At 28.1% G+C, this 16334-nt stretch overlaps 1 protein-coding gene and 1 non-coding gene across 2 annotated transcripts in view; one reads left to right on the plus strand and one right to left on the minus strand.

Moving 5' to 3' along the window:
- Positions 1-16334, plus strand: part of LOC142331744 (uncharacterized) — a 542969-nt gene that overhangs the window by 112625 nt on the left and 414010 nt on the right. The window lies entirely within an intron of this gene.
- LOC142331854 (U6atac minor spliceosomal RNA) lies at positions 5138-5244 on the minus strand. The gene has a single exon (XR_012758112.1). It is a non-coding gene; the product is annotated as a U6atac minor spliceosomal RNA (small nuclear RNA).

Consider the following 16334-nt stretch of genomic DNA (forward strand, 5'->3'; position numbering starts at 1 on the left):
AAAAAAATCAATTTAAAAAAGTTTAATCATTTTTTATTTATTTTTTTTAAAGTTGTTATTTACAACAATATAAAAGATCTACTACATGTAAAATTGAAAAGAATCAAATTCACAATAAGTTTTATTATTACAACTTTTTTAAGTAATTTTTTTTTGAAACATCAATTTTAAAAATATATGCTAATCATTGATAAATAAATTAAGATTATTTTTATTAAGAAAAAATTTTTAAATAATTTTCAATTTTGTTTTTTATTTTCAGGTACATAAAAATTAAGTTGATATTTATGAAAATTTTGATAACAATCTTTAAAAAAATTATATATTTATTTTTAATACTCAAACACTATTGTATTATAAAATCCGTTATTATATCCGGGAATTTACACAATGATTTATAAAAAAGGATATCCTTTATAAATTAAAACACAGTGTTATTGAGTTAGACAAGGAAATTAATTTAAGGAATGCGATTTTCATGGTAACGATCAAAATGTTGCTTAAATACCTGAACTTACTTTAGACTACCCATTAGTTGCACTCAATTTTTATCGTATCATAGCTCAATAGATTTGATTGAATATGAGCTAAATTTGGTTAGAGTTTTCGCAATTTAGCCAGGACTGTCCAAATTTTTTATTAGATTTTATAATAATCTTCAATGAGAAATTTAACAGATTGAATGTTTAATTTATTGTTAATCTAACAGATTATAAAATCCGTTGACTCTGTAGCTATTGAAAAACGTTCATAGATTCCTCGGTGTCAAACATTTCAGGCACCATAACAAAATCCATTTAATTTGTCTAAGGGTAATATGTTTCCTCGTAGAAACTTTTTCTCTTCTTTATCTTCGCCACATCCTATGTCATACGGAACTATAATTTTTAATTCTTCGCTTCTCTGAGCTTCCTCAACCCCTCAACCAATGTCTCCTGCTGCCTTATCTTTATATCTTAATTTGAATCTTTCTCCCCATTAATTCCGTCTTCTGGATTCTTTTTTTTTAATACACTCTTTACTCCTTCGTTCTTCATGTCCGAATTTCTTTGAAAATATTCAAATATTCCTGCAGCTTTTTACCTATCGGACCTACTTTGATATACCATAAGTTTATAGTGATTATTTATTTTTCTTGTTTAGTCTCGTTACTCCACTCATCACAGCATAGTAATTTCCACTTCTTAAATCACCTGTATTTTTATGAACGTCTTTGTGAAGAACCATACATTATTTTCGATCTTAAGGTTTATACATTCTACCTTCTAATCACACAACATACTGTTCTATTCTTTAATTCAGCAACAAGTTCCCCATTTTTATCCAATATTGTATAAATGAATTTAACTTTCCACCCAATAGTTTTATAAATAATTCAATTGTTTCTCTATTTTAATACCATGTGTACTATAACACTTTTTTCTAGATAATTGCTCTAATTTTTTTCTCAATTTTATGAATTCCATACGACACAATATTTCTATACTGTGAAGTATACAAGTAACATACTTCATAGTTATATACTCTCAATTCCCTTATTAATATTCAGTTATCTTCAGATTGATTAAGTACGGAGTGAGGTGTGATCTCTCATTTAACCCAAATTCCACCCCAAAATCCTTTGTTATACAAACATTTTGACCTGAGCTATTAGAAAATGAATACTTAAATACATACACATGCAATGTGTTCTACGAAAAGGAATACTTGAATTCCTTTTCAAAAGGAAAAGAAAAATTTGATTTAGTATTACTCGTCCATTCCCCAAACGATTCTATTGAAACTTTTCAGACCTTTTAACGAAGGTTTTAAAAACATTCTTCAAAAATTTCAACCTTCAAGAATTTATAGAAACAAAATGGCGGCCTTCAAATAAAAATATCAATTTCAGATAAACCACGTTTTTATATTCATTAGAAAATAGCTGGTAAAAAGATTAAAAATAAATGATGCATTGTTAAACAGCTGTTCAAACTGAATAAAACAAGTTAAAAATTAGTCATAACAATGAGTAATTATCTTTTTTAATTATCCTAGTTCTAATTATCATTAATTGTTTTTAATCATTTTTTACCAGCTATTTTGTAATGAATAAAATATGTAGTTTATCTGAAATTGATGTTTTTATTTGAAAGCAACTATTTGTTTTTATAAATTGTAGAAGGTTGAATTTTTACAGAACATTTTCGGAAAATTTGTTAAAAGGTCCGAAAATTGAAAGGTCCAAAGGTTCCTTTGTTGTAAGGAAACTTTCAACAGGATCGGTTGGGGAACGGGAAAGAGATATTAAATCAAAAGTGTATCTTCATGGGACACATGCGGTATATATAATTGTGATAATCCTTATGGAAAAATAAAATTTAGCTAATACTTCTATGTCGAAATTATCTGGGTTTTTTTTATCGAAGACTATTCCATTCAAACATCTAAGGGGAAAACTCAAAAATGTTAAATGAAAACGATTGAGAAACATTTTAAAGGAAATCGAAACGTTGAAAAAAACGTTGGGTTACGACAGCTCTAATTATTTTAATTAGCGGCCATAAATATTTTTCATTGATAAACTTAGAAGTGATCTAGTGTACACCCTAAATAGTGAAATCTGATACCGAAAAATGGGTAATTTTGTGGTTGCAGCATTTTCTAAATTAATTATTTTAGTTTTTCACCGCTAAACAGTTATTTAAAAGATACTGAGGACCACTTTTGAAAATATAATTGAAACACCTTTTGATCTGGGTTGTCGTAATCTGTAATTTCTAAGTCAAATTTTTCAACACCCTTTTAACTGATGTCATAATCCTACCTTTTTATCCATTTAAATATTTGAGTTCACCCATTTCCTTCAAATTATAGATTGTTGTAAGGTAGAAGCATTTGATAAATTTTTATTTTCTATGTTTAACTGTTGAAAAGTTATTTTGCTTTTCTTTGTTAAAACCCAGTAAAAATATGTATAAAACAATTAATTCGAAATAGCTTGCATATTTTTAAAAGCTGATCAATTTTGAACCAATTTTTTAGTTCATTAAATCAACCTGAACCTAAAAACTATTAAATCTGCATTTAAAAATTACTTAGGTACGACCGACAAACTGATTTTCCAAAAAAAGCAATTCCTGTAATTTTAGTATGGAAAACTTAATTTTCGTACATATTTTATCATCTATACTCAATTTTCATAAAATTCTTTAAATAAAATAATAAATTTTTTATTTCAAGTAATCTATATTATCGACTGTTATTAAAAATATCCAGTGTGGCGCACTTCTTAAGTTGACACATTTATAAAGTCGATTATAAATAAATGTGTTTCTTTACTGGTTTTTTATATTGCGCACGGGTAATCCCTATTTCCTTAAAATACCAATAGATGTCGCCTAGTCTTTGTACTCGCTTCTGATTTTGCAACACATTAATTATTGAAATACGGCCGATTACGGACGTTTGTCTAATTCACAGCGCACTAAAGTTTTGTTTCTTTATATTGAATCAAAAGGTGTTACAGTTACTCAGCGACTATTCCGAGCTGATTTTAACACTCGATAGACTCCAACAAGAAACATCATTCTCCGTTTATACTGTAAATTTGAGGAACAAGACAGCATAAAAGAAGCGAAACAACCTAAAGCAGTTCTCCTTCGTTCTCCAGAAAATACGTAAAGAGTACGAGTTGCCATGCGACGTAGTCCGGGAATATCTTACACGACCAGATTCACGAGAAATGAGAATATCTCGTCGTACAGTACAAAGAATAATACACAGTGATCTCAAGATTTCCCCGTACAAACTGACTGTCCAGCGTAAATTAACGCAACCTAAAAAGCAAAAAATATTGGAGTTTGCACATCGCCAAAATGGAGGCCTCTTTTGGCTATCGTTGAGCCCAAATTTAAATCCTTGTCACTTGTTTTTATAGGAATATTTAAAAGAGAAACAATATTTTCATATCTTCTAGTAAGATATGAAAATCTTATAGGAATGTGCGCGCGGATAGTTCAGTTGTATGAAGAGATTGAAGAAGACTTGTGTCGCAGAGTCGTAGAAATGTACACACTCGCCTGGAAGAGATTGTTAGGCGTAATGGCACCTATATTGAACAAGGCATGTAGTAAAAGAACGTTTCACAAACACTGCATTTGGTATGTACAGTTGGAATCGTATTAAATTAAAAAAATAAAAATAAGTGTCAAAATTCAAACGTGTCAACTTATAGTGCGACACTATATTTGTCAGAGTACCATTATATTGATGAATAAATAATAATCAAAATTTACGAAAACGACCCTATCAGAAAAAACATCACGATAAACAATGTAAAAGAATTACTATAAGAGAAACATACAGTCATTCATACTCGGATACACCTGTCATTTTTCTTTGAAATATTCAATGAAATTCAAAATCTCCTTAAACCTTTTATATTTTAATCGCTCGTTCAATAAAATTCCATTTTTGGTTATTTGAAGAATATAAGCCACTCCTCTTACCTATAAATAACAGCCTGTATTAATTTTCACTTTTTTTTAAGCACTCATAATACTAAAATATATGCCCCAAGTATTCAAATTTAATTTATTATTTTAATAATTTAATAAACGCGATAACGTTTTACTGTTCATATAATCACTAAATTTTTTTTACATTCATTTTTCCAGTTTGTCCGAAGATATGCTTTTATAAAATATATTTATCTATAACTATAATTCGTTATGAATGGATACTAGCTATAAATAACAGCAACATTTATACCTGCTTGTATAAGAAAATATAAACACCGTATAATTTAAAAATCGTGTGATGGATGACCTTTAATTCTATGATGTTTTTATTTGAGTTTTTTAATATCTATATAGATGCCATTTATGTACTTGTATACTGATAATCAACACTGAAATATGTTTTTCGACATCAGATTTAGTTATAATCTTATTATTTATGATAGTTTCAGAAATTAGTTTTGTGTAATAATGACACCGGTTAACCACTTAAGCTCTAATTCTGAAAAGAGTAATGCAGTTAAAATTCGGGAACCTCTGACGGAATGGTTTTTGTTAATTCTCGATCAGGGTAAATAGTTTTCAAACTTTAGACCCCGACAAAATATATTTAGGGATATTTAAACTGGCCGCACTTGAGGATAATTACGCTTTAATCTTCAAGTAGCACAGTCGTGTCTTAACGGTATATATATTTCCATCCTTGTCTAGGGAAACGTTAACCTTCTTTCCTTTCATATAACACTAATCGTCAAGTAACGTAACGTATAATCTTAATTTTTTATTAAAAATAAAAAATTATTTTATTACTTGCTTCTTTAATCGACTACAAGCTAACTGTCTAATTATAGCAACGGATGAGAAGTGAATTTTGTAGCTTTTCAGAAATGTCAGGCCTAACTTAATATTAATAAAAATATCTATTAATATTACTACTAATAAAAAAAAATTAAATACTATAAAAGTAATATTCAATAATTATAGAAAAAATATTAATGACGATGACTTTTTTCTCACCGATGATTAAATAACCACATAATTTTGAAGCTTACGGTTAAGAATATGGAACGAAAATTTTTATAGCTTATAAAAAATGCCACGCCTGATCGAGATTCGTTCCAAAGAACTTCCTGAAGAAAGACTGAGATTTCGCGATTTAAAATCTTTTATGAATACTGGAAAAATTGAAATATAATTTTGTAATATTTTTGCTTAAATTATTTAAACAGTTGGATCTCAAGTTTAAACAATGTACTGACTGATAGGATATACATCTCGGCCTTTAGTTAAATTGTAAATTATTAATTTATAATTCCGTTTTGAAGCCTGTTTGGACTTACGGTCTTGAATTGTGGGGTACAGCGTACAACTCTAGTATTGACATATTTGAACGCTACTTAACAAAAACACTGCGGAAAATACTCAACATACCCTGGAACATAAGTAATAGCCTTATATATAATGATATTAATTTGCTAACCGTTCAGCAGGAAATCTCTCTGGTCAGCCTACGGTATCAAAATCGTTTGTAACCTGTTTGTAATTATTTGGCGGTTAATTTATTAGATAACACGATCAATGATTTTTCAAGATTGCTGAGGAACAATATTCTTGGTTTGTCTTAACTTTCAATTAGATGACTTTATGGTCTGGCCGAACGGAGTGCTCTTCTATTTCGTTATTAAGTCACAAGGCTCTGGGTCTGTGACAACTTAATTAATGTTAGTTCAGAAACATCATATTTACTTATTATTTAATTATCTTGCTGTAAAGTTGCTGAGTCGTTATAATAAAAATTAAAAAAATTATTTAAGTTTATATTACTATAAAAGAGAACAGTAAAGAACATAAAAGAGAAAGGAAAATAGAATGGTGGGAAAGATTTAAAAGTAGAATAATTCTACATAAAAGGAAACGGATATCTATCTAGTGCATCGATTTATAAATGGTCACATAAAAAGACGGTAACAAGATCATAATTTTATTATAACGAACGGTAGAAGATAGTATATTTATAATGTTTAATCTGTAGGAAACTCACACATAAACAAACAAGTTTATTAACTAGTGTACTACACAACAAAATATGTAGTAACCTGTTTCCCATTTGAACATAAATTTATTGAATACATTTTGATGTACACTTCTCTTCCCAAATGAAGAACGGTGGTTTACTTTAAATACTTTATATAATTTTTTTCATACTTTATCAAAGAATTTTACATTGCCAAACAAACGTGTAGAAGTACATCGAAGGAACATCGACATATACGTAAATTTAGCTGCTGTTTAACTATACTAACAACGTTAACTTAAAGTGTTGATTATAAAATTGGTATTAAATATAATATAAAGCGGTCTTAAACAAATATGTTGAGTAATAATTCATAATTTTTAAAAACAAATTTATTGAAAATATTTTTTCATTATTATTATTTCTTTCTTTCTTTCCGTAGGGGAGGAAAAAGCTCTGCCAGCCGCCGTCAGGCCCGCACTGATGGCAGTGCGGGGCTCTCACCCGCTAAAAAACCTCCCCTCCTACCATTATTATTATTATTAATTTTTAGACCTTTTTTATATTAAAAAGTAAATAATTAAAGATAATTGAATTTTCTACAGTAGACGTCTCAATTTCTAAAAAAAAACCTATCTTACCGTAACATAATTAACTCTAGCCGAAGTGGAATAAATTGGCTTGTTATTCCAATGGAAAAAAAAACGTGAATGTTTTCCAGTATCTGGTCAAACAAGTCGTTCCTCTGAGGTATCGGCTTCTCCAAATGTATTCACAGAAGTATGTGTGAAGGAGATCTCTGTGTCCACATTCGTTCTTATTTCTTGGTTTAAATGACCCCCACATACTCTACTGTTTGAGTATGGCTCCCGGAAAAAGAGTCCAAAAATTTCTAACGAAGTAGCTAGTATAACTCACTCCTGGAATTCGAGTAACATTGGAACAAGATTTCGAGCGATCTGATCTTATTGTTGTTCCTGGTGTTGTGTAAAAAAAGTACTGTTCTCTCTACATACGCTCCCGAAAACCAATTGTTTCGGCAGAACGCGGCCTATGTTGTATTTTGTACGTGAGGAAGAACGATCGTCAATCTCAACTATCTTGTATCGATTTTAATAATTTTTATTAAAATGTATAACGGTATTGTTTTTATGAATATATTGTTAGATGTATATTTGTATTTTAAACTTTTGGGTAATGAAGGTGCCTACTGCAGAAAACCCAGTAACTGCATAACAATAATCTGTTTTTCAAAATGTAAAATAAATAAATGTTAATGAAGTAACTTCCAAATTTAAAATAAAAACACATTATTATTTCTACATAGGAATTCAATCAAAGAACAAATGCTACTGATAACGAATATTCAATAAAATATTATAATTTGTTAATGTAATGTCTGTACTTGTAATGTGTATACACAGTAATGCACTAAATTATATTTTTATAGTGTATTTTTAATGCTACATGAATCATAGAAATTCAATTTATCTGTACGCTTGTCACTGCCAGTAAGTTATTCACACAATATATAAATATATATATTTTTATTTCCTTGTACGAAGTAAAGGAAGTATTGTGATCGCGAAAAATTTCGGTTATCATATTTCAACGGTAATATCCATTTTGACCATCCCTGAATCCATTTTGACTAGATTCGTCGTGATGTCTGTACGTACATACAAGTATGTATCTCGCATAACTCAAAAACGATTAGCCGTAGGATGTTGAAATTTTGGATTTAGGACTGTTGTAACATCTAGTTTTGTACCTTCTCGTTTGATTGCAATCGACTTGACCAAACAAAAGTGTCCAAAAAAAGCCCAAAATAAAAAAAAAAAATTGGATTTTGGAATTTTTTTAATTGCAGTAATAAGCCTTATTGAGAGCTTTTCAACGGTATATCATAAGTGGTACTTAGTTTCATTGATTCCAGAGTTATAGCCAAATAAAATTTTAATTAATGCAATATTTGAATCTTACAAGGCGAAGGCACATCGGTTCGAATCAAACTTCACCTTCTTTTTTTAACTTTTTTTCTTAACATATATTGATTTATTAATAATTATTAACCTCCGATTGTAAAAAAAAAAAAAATACGATAAATAATAATTCAATAATAATAATAAAAAAAAATATCAGAAGTTATTAATGAAATAAAATTTTATGTACTTTTCATTTTTAAAAAAATGTGTATATGTAATTTAATAAGCGTACAAGGAAGTCATGTGACGTTCACATCGGATCTTTTTAATATAATATAATACAAAAATAACTCTTTTCCTTGAAAAGTCTAACAACTAAATCCTCACAAAAATATGAATTCTTGATTCGATAGATAATCTGTATAGATTCAGCTGAACCAATATTTTTAACAAACCCGAAGTTTTTTTAATATAAAATAAACTTTCGGTCAGATAGTTTATATCTTATAACATATTATTTTGAATATACAGTACAGTCAACTCCGGATTATCCGCTAGAGGTTTAACCTTAACCAAAAATTCTCTCGAAAAAAATAAAGTTTTAAAAACTTATAAAGAAGCTAAAATTGTAAAGTTTTTTCATCGTTCTGCAATAGGATTTACTCCTTTATTTATTTTATACTTGAACGAGTGCTTGTCTTGATTATGATAATGCTTTACTATAGTTAATTGTTCAATATTATAATGTTATGAAAACTACGAAATTCAATAATTAGAACAATAATTCCCAAACTGTGTGCCGCGGCGTCCCGAGAAGCCGCGACCTCTTCACAGGGGCGCCGCGAAATATTGTAATAGCTTCATAATTAATTGGAACAAGACACTTAAAATTATTAATTTAATGTTCATAAAGCAAAAAAAAATAATGAAGATACACGAGTTTCATTTATTTTTATCTCTTACTTACAAGTAGTCATACTTTTACTTAGGGTAGGGTACCATGGAAAAATTTTAATTGAAACAGGGCGCCGCGACTGGGAAATATTTGGGTACCACTGAATTAAAAGAAAGTGTTTTCAGCCACTAAAACAACAATTAATCGCGTCTTATTTAAAAATATCTGAAAGAATAAAATGCACAATTTATTAACTTTTTTTTTTAATGTTTATGTATTTTTTCTGGCTAGCTACTGTACGTTAAGATGTGTTTGTTAATTCATTATGTAGTACGTTCACTACTGCATATAAATCTACGTACAGTATTAGTGATAATGAAAATCTCTTGAATGTTAATACGTATTTTGTATAAACTTCCGGATATTACTTGTACGTAATATACCATGTACGTAATAGTGTAGTGTTCTGTATTTTATTTTATTATTTACCGTTATACCTTAATATAACAGTAAATAATATTTATTATTTACTCATGTAAATGCTGTACTACAGTACAATATTGAGTCATTTTATGTTATTTTATATATACCGTTTTTCATTAACTGCGATTTTTCTATGAGTTTTAGATTATGTGTGATCCTCTTCCCGGTTATTATCGGGAATAATCGGAAGTTTGTTATAACTGCACAAGTATAAAGATGATCCACTTGTAAAGGTTTACTTTATGGATTTTATATATGAAGGAAGTGAGCAATAAAAATAAAAATAATAAATAAATAAAAATAATAATAATAACAATTATTATTATTATGATTACTATTATTATTATAATACCGAATTTAAAATTTGCTAAAATTAAATCCTAACCACATTATTGTACAGGCCTTCTTGTTTTTTGTTTTTTTTTATATTTCTTAAAAAGGTGAAGTTCATTTTAATTTTTCAAACAGTAGAAGATATACTCGTATATGAAGATAAAAATAAGGCAAAGAAAAATTAATAAATGCATCCTGAGTTGCATTTTCGTTATTTTAGTAAATATTGCTTTTAATACACAAAAATACTTCCTACTTTAACTTGATAACGCTTGATAAAATGTCAGTATCCGTTCTTTTAATTCATTAAATATTTCGTGGAAAATTAATGCTTAATATTTCTTGGAAAACCGATTTTTAATTTATAAGTCGTTAGCTTTGCATATATTTTTATTGTAAGAAAATGTGGAGATTATTGATTTGCTTATTTTTTCATGTTATCGGAGGAAGATATAAAAATTATAGAATTAGTCTCACATTATACATTTTTTCTTTTATGAAAAATTCACATTTTTAATGTCTAAACCAACAAAAAAATATATAACTTATTCAAGAACTCAAACATCTGGTTGCATGATTCTTTATTAAAATCAGATTCCTCAAGCCATATAATATCGGTATAAGAGTGAGATTGCTCCTTTAGGATTACTTTTGTTTTTCTTACCGAATGGTTCTTTAATTTTTTAAAGAGGAATAACTTTTGTAGAGAGAAAAATTAAAGTAAATTGAACTTTAAAACATATTTGTTATAAAAAATTTTAACTCCCCAGATTTTTTTTTGTAATGTGAAAAAATGTAATAAAAGAAATTATTGTAATGAATAAAAATGTTGAATAACCTAATTTTTAACATTTCTTGACATTTTAAAAAGCAAAAAAAAAACGTAGGAAATTAATTTTTTTATATATATCGATGTGTACGAGTTGAAGTCTTATTTTAGTTAGTATCTTAAGAACGGTTTAATTTATAAATACTGAAATTTTTTGAGGTAATTAAATTAATAAGATGGATAAATGCAATAATTTTTTTTAATGAGAATTGAAAAGGCAGGGACTCTCTAATTTAACCCATTGCTATGTAATACTACGAAATAAAAAAAATAAAAAAGTGTTCATAGTTTTAAATTTATTGAAATTTAAAAATTAAAATTCAATAAAAAAATCCCTTTCGGCACGCCGAAGGTGAAGGTAGATTTCACCGGTACTAAGTAGGGGATAAAAAAGATTTCCACCTTAAAGTTAAGAAAAAATTCAAATTTATTCAATACGACAATGGCTGCATGTGAAAAATAGTTTCATATATTTAACACAAAAGTCCTATCTTCTTACAATTCCAGTAACATTTTGCTCATCCCTTGCCGTAAGGTTGATCATATCAAAAGTTTTCTAAGACAAAAGTTTTAGGTAATGTTTAGCGGACTAACGACCACTTTAAACCGATTCGATACTGTGTCTTTTAAGGGAGGTATGATTATTTTTTGTCTTCGAAACCCCATTTTTTCCACCCCCTGGTCCAGAAGTTGGTGGAAAAATATATATATAAATCAAAAAAACTTTACTTAGATAAATTTTAGGCCCTTACTCAAAGAATAGTAGGAATTTTAAATTAATTGGATATTTTACTTAATCAGAAAGTTATAGCAATATTTCGTTTTTTCGAAAAAGCCCCCCATTTCCACCCCAATGGTCCGATTTTGGCCGTTAATGTACTCGACCGAGATTTTGGGCGAGTTATTTTTAAGAAACAATTTGAAAGTGATTGGCGTTAAATCACGACAGTTATCGTGTCCACAAGAAAGTGAAATATATAAACTCGTGTATATATATAAACCTTTAAGCTGACGGTAGTTTTGGGCCCTAGGGGATGTGAAACGCCAAGATATATCGAGATTTCACGGAATTCGAATCATGGTACCCATTACAATAGATAGCTTTCTTATGAAATCTACCTAATATATAGAAGGAGTCAAAGGGAGGATCTCTTTCCACTCTTAGACCCAGACTGGTTCTAGCAAAACTAAAAGGTATCACGATGATTAAAAAACGATGTTTTTTACGAAGGCTTTCATAAAAGTACAACAAAGGAGTAGATTAGCCCTTTTCCAAACTATGATTACTACCTCAAACCCATGTTAAAACTACAATTAAAAATCGGTTGGAAAATACATGGGTTAAATACAGATGGGAAAGTTTCACAACCGTGTTTTGTTAATTTTTTTTTCTTCATTCTAACAGAAAAAAGTTCATTATAATTTTGGAATCATTTTAATAAATTATTTTAGAAAGAAATAAATAAAAACATAAATATTGAAAAGAAAATTTTTTTGAAATTTTAAATACTTCCGGTTTGTAAATAAGAAAGTAATAGTCTTCAAATAATTCAGTTATTTTTTAATAAAGTACGAATAGGTAAACATAAAAAAGCTCGTGTTTAAAAACATTAAAGAAATAGTAAAATAGAAGAATAAGGGTGTGACTTTTTTTTAATAAAATACAACATTATTTTTATAAAACAATAGCAAATATTTTATAAAAAGATGAGAAAACCTTTTTGGTAAATGTTGTTAATAAGACATTATACTGTTAAACATAAAATAAAAAATTTATCCTTATAATAAAAATAAAATTCAGAAACACTTAAGTAATATTTTATTACTTTTAAAATTTTACTCTTTTGAAAAACCTTTTTGGTCTGTTGTAATATGAAATTAAAACTTTATAGCTTATTGCTAACTTTTAAAAATTTATTAGCGTCACGAATTCTAGAGGTTGAAACTTTGTTGCTTGTTTAAATTTGCGAACAATAAATAAATAAAAATTTATAAAGATTAAATTTTTTATAACAATGTAATAAAAATCAAATAATTATAAAAAGTAAGAAATATTTTAAATATATATAATAAAATATAAACTTTCAAAAAATACTTAAACTGAAAGGAATAGAGCAAATAAACAAAAAAATATATATTTTAATAGGTGAAAATTGATTTTTTTAAAAATTGTTTTGTTTATATATTAGTTAGGTAACAAATGCTTTAATAAGGTTTTTTCTGAAATGCCTCTGAAAAGAATCGAAATTTGTTTTTTTCGGAGATATCCATTGACGAATTTTGAAAAATAAAATATAATCAATGGTCCCCCACATATGTAGAAATATTTGAGCCAAATTTGAAGAAAAACGGTTTGGTCAATCCTGAGATACAAGGTTAAAAGCAATTCAACAATATACGAACATAAGTACGCACATATACAGAATTATTTTCTTTTTGTCTAGAACTAGTTAGAGCATAAAACGAAGATATGCAAAACAAAAAACCGGCGCCATAATTGTAATGATCATCATGCTCTTCCCTTTAATATAGTTAATTAATTTTAAATATATTAATCGGGAAAGTAAAAATGGACTTACAAATAGACGATCATCATTCATTTATCATGCTCTATGTTACTTAACATTAAAATATTATACAATATTTATAATACAGTTTACAACTCTTCTTTTCTCATGATTGGATAAATGAAGGATGTACGAATATCGTCACGCATTTGAGTCATAAAAATATTTCAACACTATATTTTATATATATATATATAATAAAAATAGTAATGTTTATAAAGATGAGTGATAAAATAGGTCACGCAGGTTTAAAACCTCACACCTTCTATTTTAATAAAAATAATAATAATAATAATGTTCGAAAGGTTTTGCCCTTGAAGACTTAACATTCATTACAGAAGAGAGACATCACAAATACACAGCTAAATGTATTGGAATTCTAAAATAAGTATTAAGTAAATTTAAATGTGAAATAAAAATAAATATATTTATAAAAATGTAGATAAAAATAGCATGTTTCAAATAGGAAATAAAAAGATTAATATAGAATATAATGGAATGTAAAAGGTTGAAAAAGGACGGTAGTCAAAAGAGAAATTATTGGATGTCTAAGAGGGTATAAGTCACGCAAGTAGAGGTCGAAAAAAATATAAGAGAAAAATGACCGTATTTTTTACTACATTTTTTTTTACTTAAGTTTTCACTATAATAATATACTTAACACGAAATATTCCCCCCCCCCACCCATGTTTGAATATGCCATTTTATTTTTCCCCCTCTTTCTATTTCTTTTACAATAGAAACTACGAAAAAAATTATATACTACCGATTTATCATTAAACCGACATAACTATTATAACATGAAACTGCACTGCAGATGTTCTCTTTTTAGACATTTAAAAAAATGATTTTACTTTTTTTTTTGTCCCGATTTTTTTTCTTATTTATAATCGATTTCATTGCAAAACGAAGAAAAAATATAAAATTGATGGTTACACGGTTGCTTTTCATTAATCAACAACGCTTTCATTTATTTGTTTATTTTTATTTATAAATATCAATCATGATGTATACATTATTTATTTTTTTAATGTCATTTTACGTTTGTTTTTTCTTTTAAAATATTTCATTTTTTAATAATACTTTTTCTAGTTTTTTTATTCATGATTACGAGTAACCCTTAAAATCTTTCATCAGAGATGAATAAGTTTCCAGAAAATAATATTTTTTGAAAAATTAAAAACGTAACTAAAAAAATTGTGTGTGTGTGTGTGTGTGTGAGTGTGATCGCGAAAAATTTCGGTTTTCAGATTTCAACGGAAATATCCATTTTGAAAATTCCTGAATCCATTTTGACTAGTTTCGGCATGACTCTGTACGTACGTACGTGTGTATCTTGCATTAACACAAAAACGATTAGCCGTAGGATGTTAAAATTTTGTATTTAGGACGGTTGTAACCTCCTAGTTGTGCACCTCCTCTTTTATTGCAATCGATTGAACTAAAAGTGTCCGAAAAAGCCCATAATCCAAAAAAATCACAATAACGATCACTATTAACTGTATTTTCAAAAACGACTGGACCTACAAAGGGGGTTCTGACCTAGACTCCAATTTTCGGTTCGTGTAATTCACGGGAGTTCGTTGTCAAACACAGTTGTGTATTTTGTGAATTAATATACCTCCCCGGATGAAACCACGTTTTATTTGTAAAACAACGTAATGTCGAGGATATCTACAATATTTTTGTCAATAAAACGTTTAAACCGTTAATTATAATTTAGTTCTTTGGCGTGATCTGTAGGTTTCAGTTCTTGAACACATTAGTTTGTAGAGGAAAAGTTTTAGTTCTTTCCTTACAGCTTTATGTGCAGTAGCAAATCCGATATCTTGCTATCAAACTTCATTACAAACAAATTTTTTAACAAACTTCATCAGTCGGTTAACAAAAGTGGAAATTAATCACGGTTGGTTCCAACAAGATGCCACCACAGCACATGTAACAAAGTCAGTGTCATTTACGAAATGTCTTTGATAAACGAATTATTTTGAGGGGTTTGTAGCCCGAACAATCGCCTGATCTAACTCCCTCAGATTACTTTCTATGGGGCACAGCGAAACAAGTACGATTGAGGAACTAAAAACGGCATATGTACGAGTAAATCAGCTGATTAAAGTGTTTGAAAACAAACTGAAACGTGTCCAGTGTTGTACTGATGGTGAAGATCATTTTCAACACCTTTTATAAATTATTCCAGTTATTATAATATCCGTTTCTATAAAATAATGAAATAAAAATACAAAGTAATAATTAAGAAAGTTGCATCATTACACTTTAATAATTCCAGTGAACAGCAACTTTCCGAACGTACTGTATTATTATAATAACAAAGATTAATCATTGTTATCATAATAATTATGCAACTTCAAAACAAGTTGCTTAAAATTCAACTTTTATAATCGATTTCATTGTAAAACGAAGAAAAAGTATAAAATTGATGGATGCACGGTTGTTTTTTATCATTTGTTTGTTTCTTTTTATATAAATATCATGATGTATATAATGTTTTTACTTTTTAATGTCATTTGAAGTTTGTGTTTCCTTTAAAATATTTTATTTTTTAAGAAACATTTTTCGCTATTGAAAACTATTCTTCGTTGCAATATATTTTAAAGCAACTTCATAAGATACAACAACAGTTGAGAAAAAAATCGTCCATCAGATTCTTTTTTACAGGAGAATTATATTCATTATTTATTAGCGATGATGTCGACAAAATTTAAGAGGTATAATTCCGGCATCTCTATTTGCCCTTGCACGATGAACAAACATCCGTTTTCATGACTGGC

Source organism: Lycorma delicatula, chromosome 10 (genome assembly GCF_047948215.1).
Source record: "Lycorma delicatula isolate Av1 chromosome 10, ASM4794821v1, whole genome shotgun sequence".
Taxonomy (NCBI): Eukaryota; Metazoa; Arthropoda; class Insecta; order Hemiptera; family Fulgoridae; genus Lycorma; species Lycorma delicatula.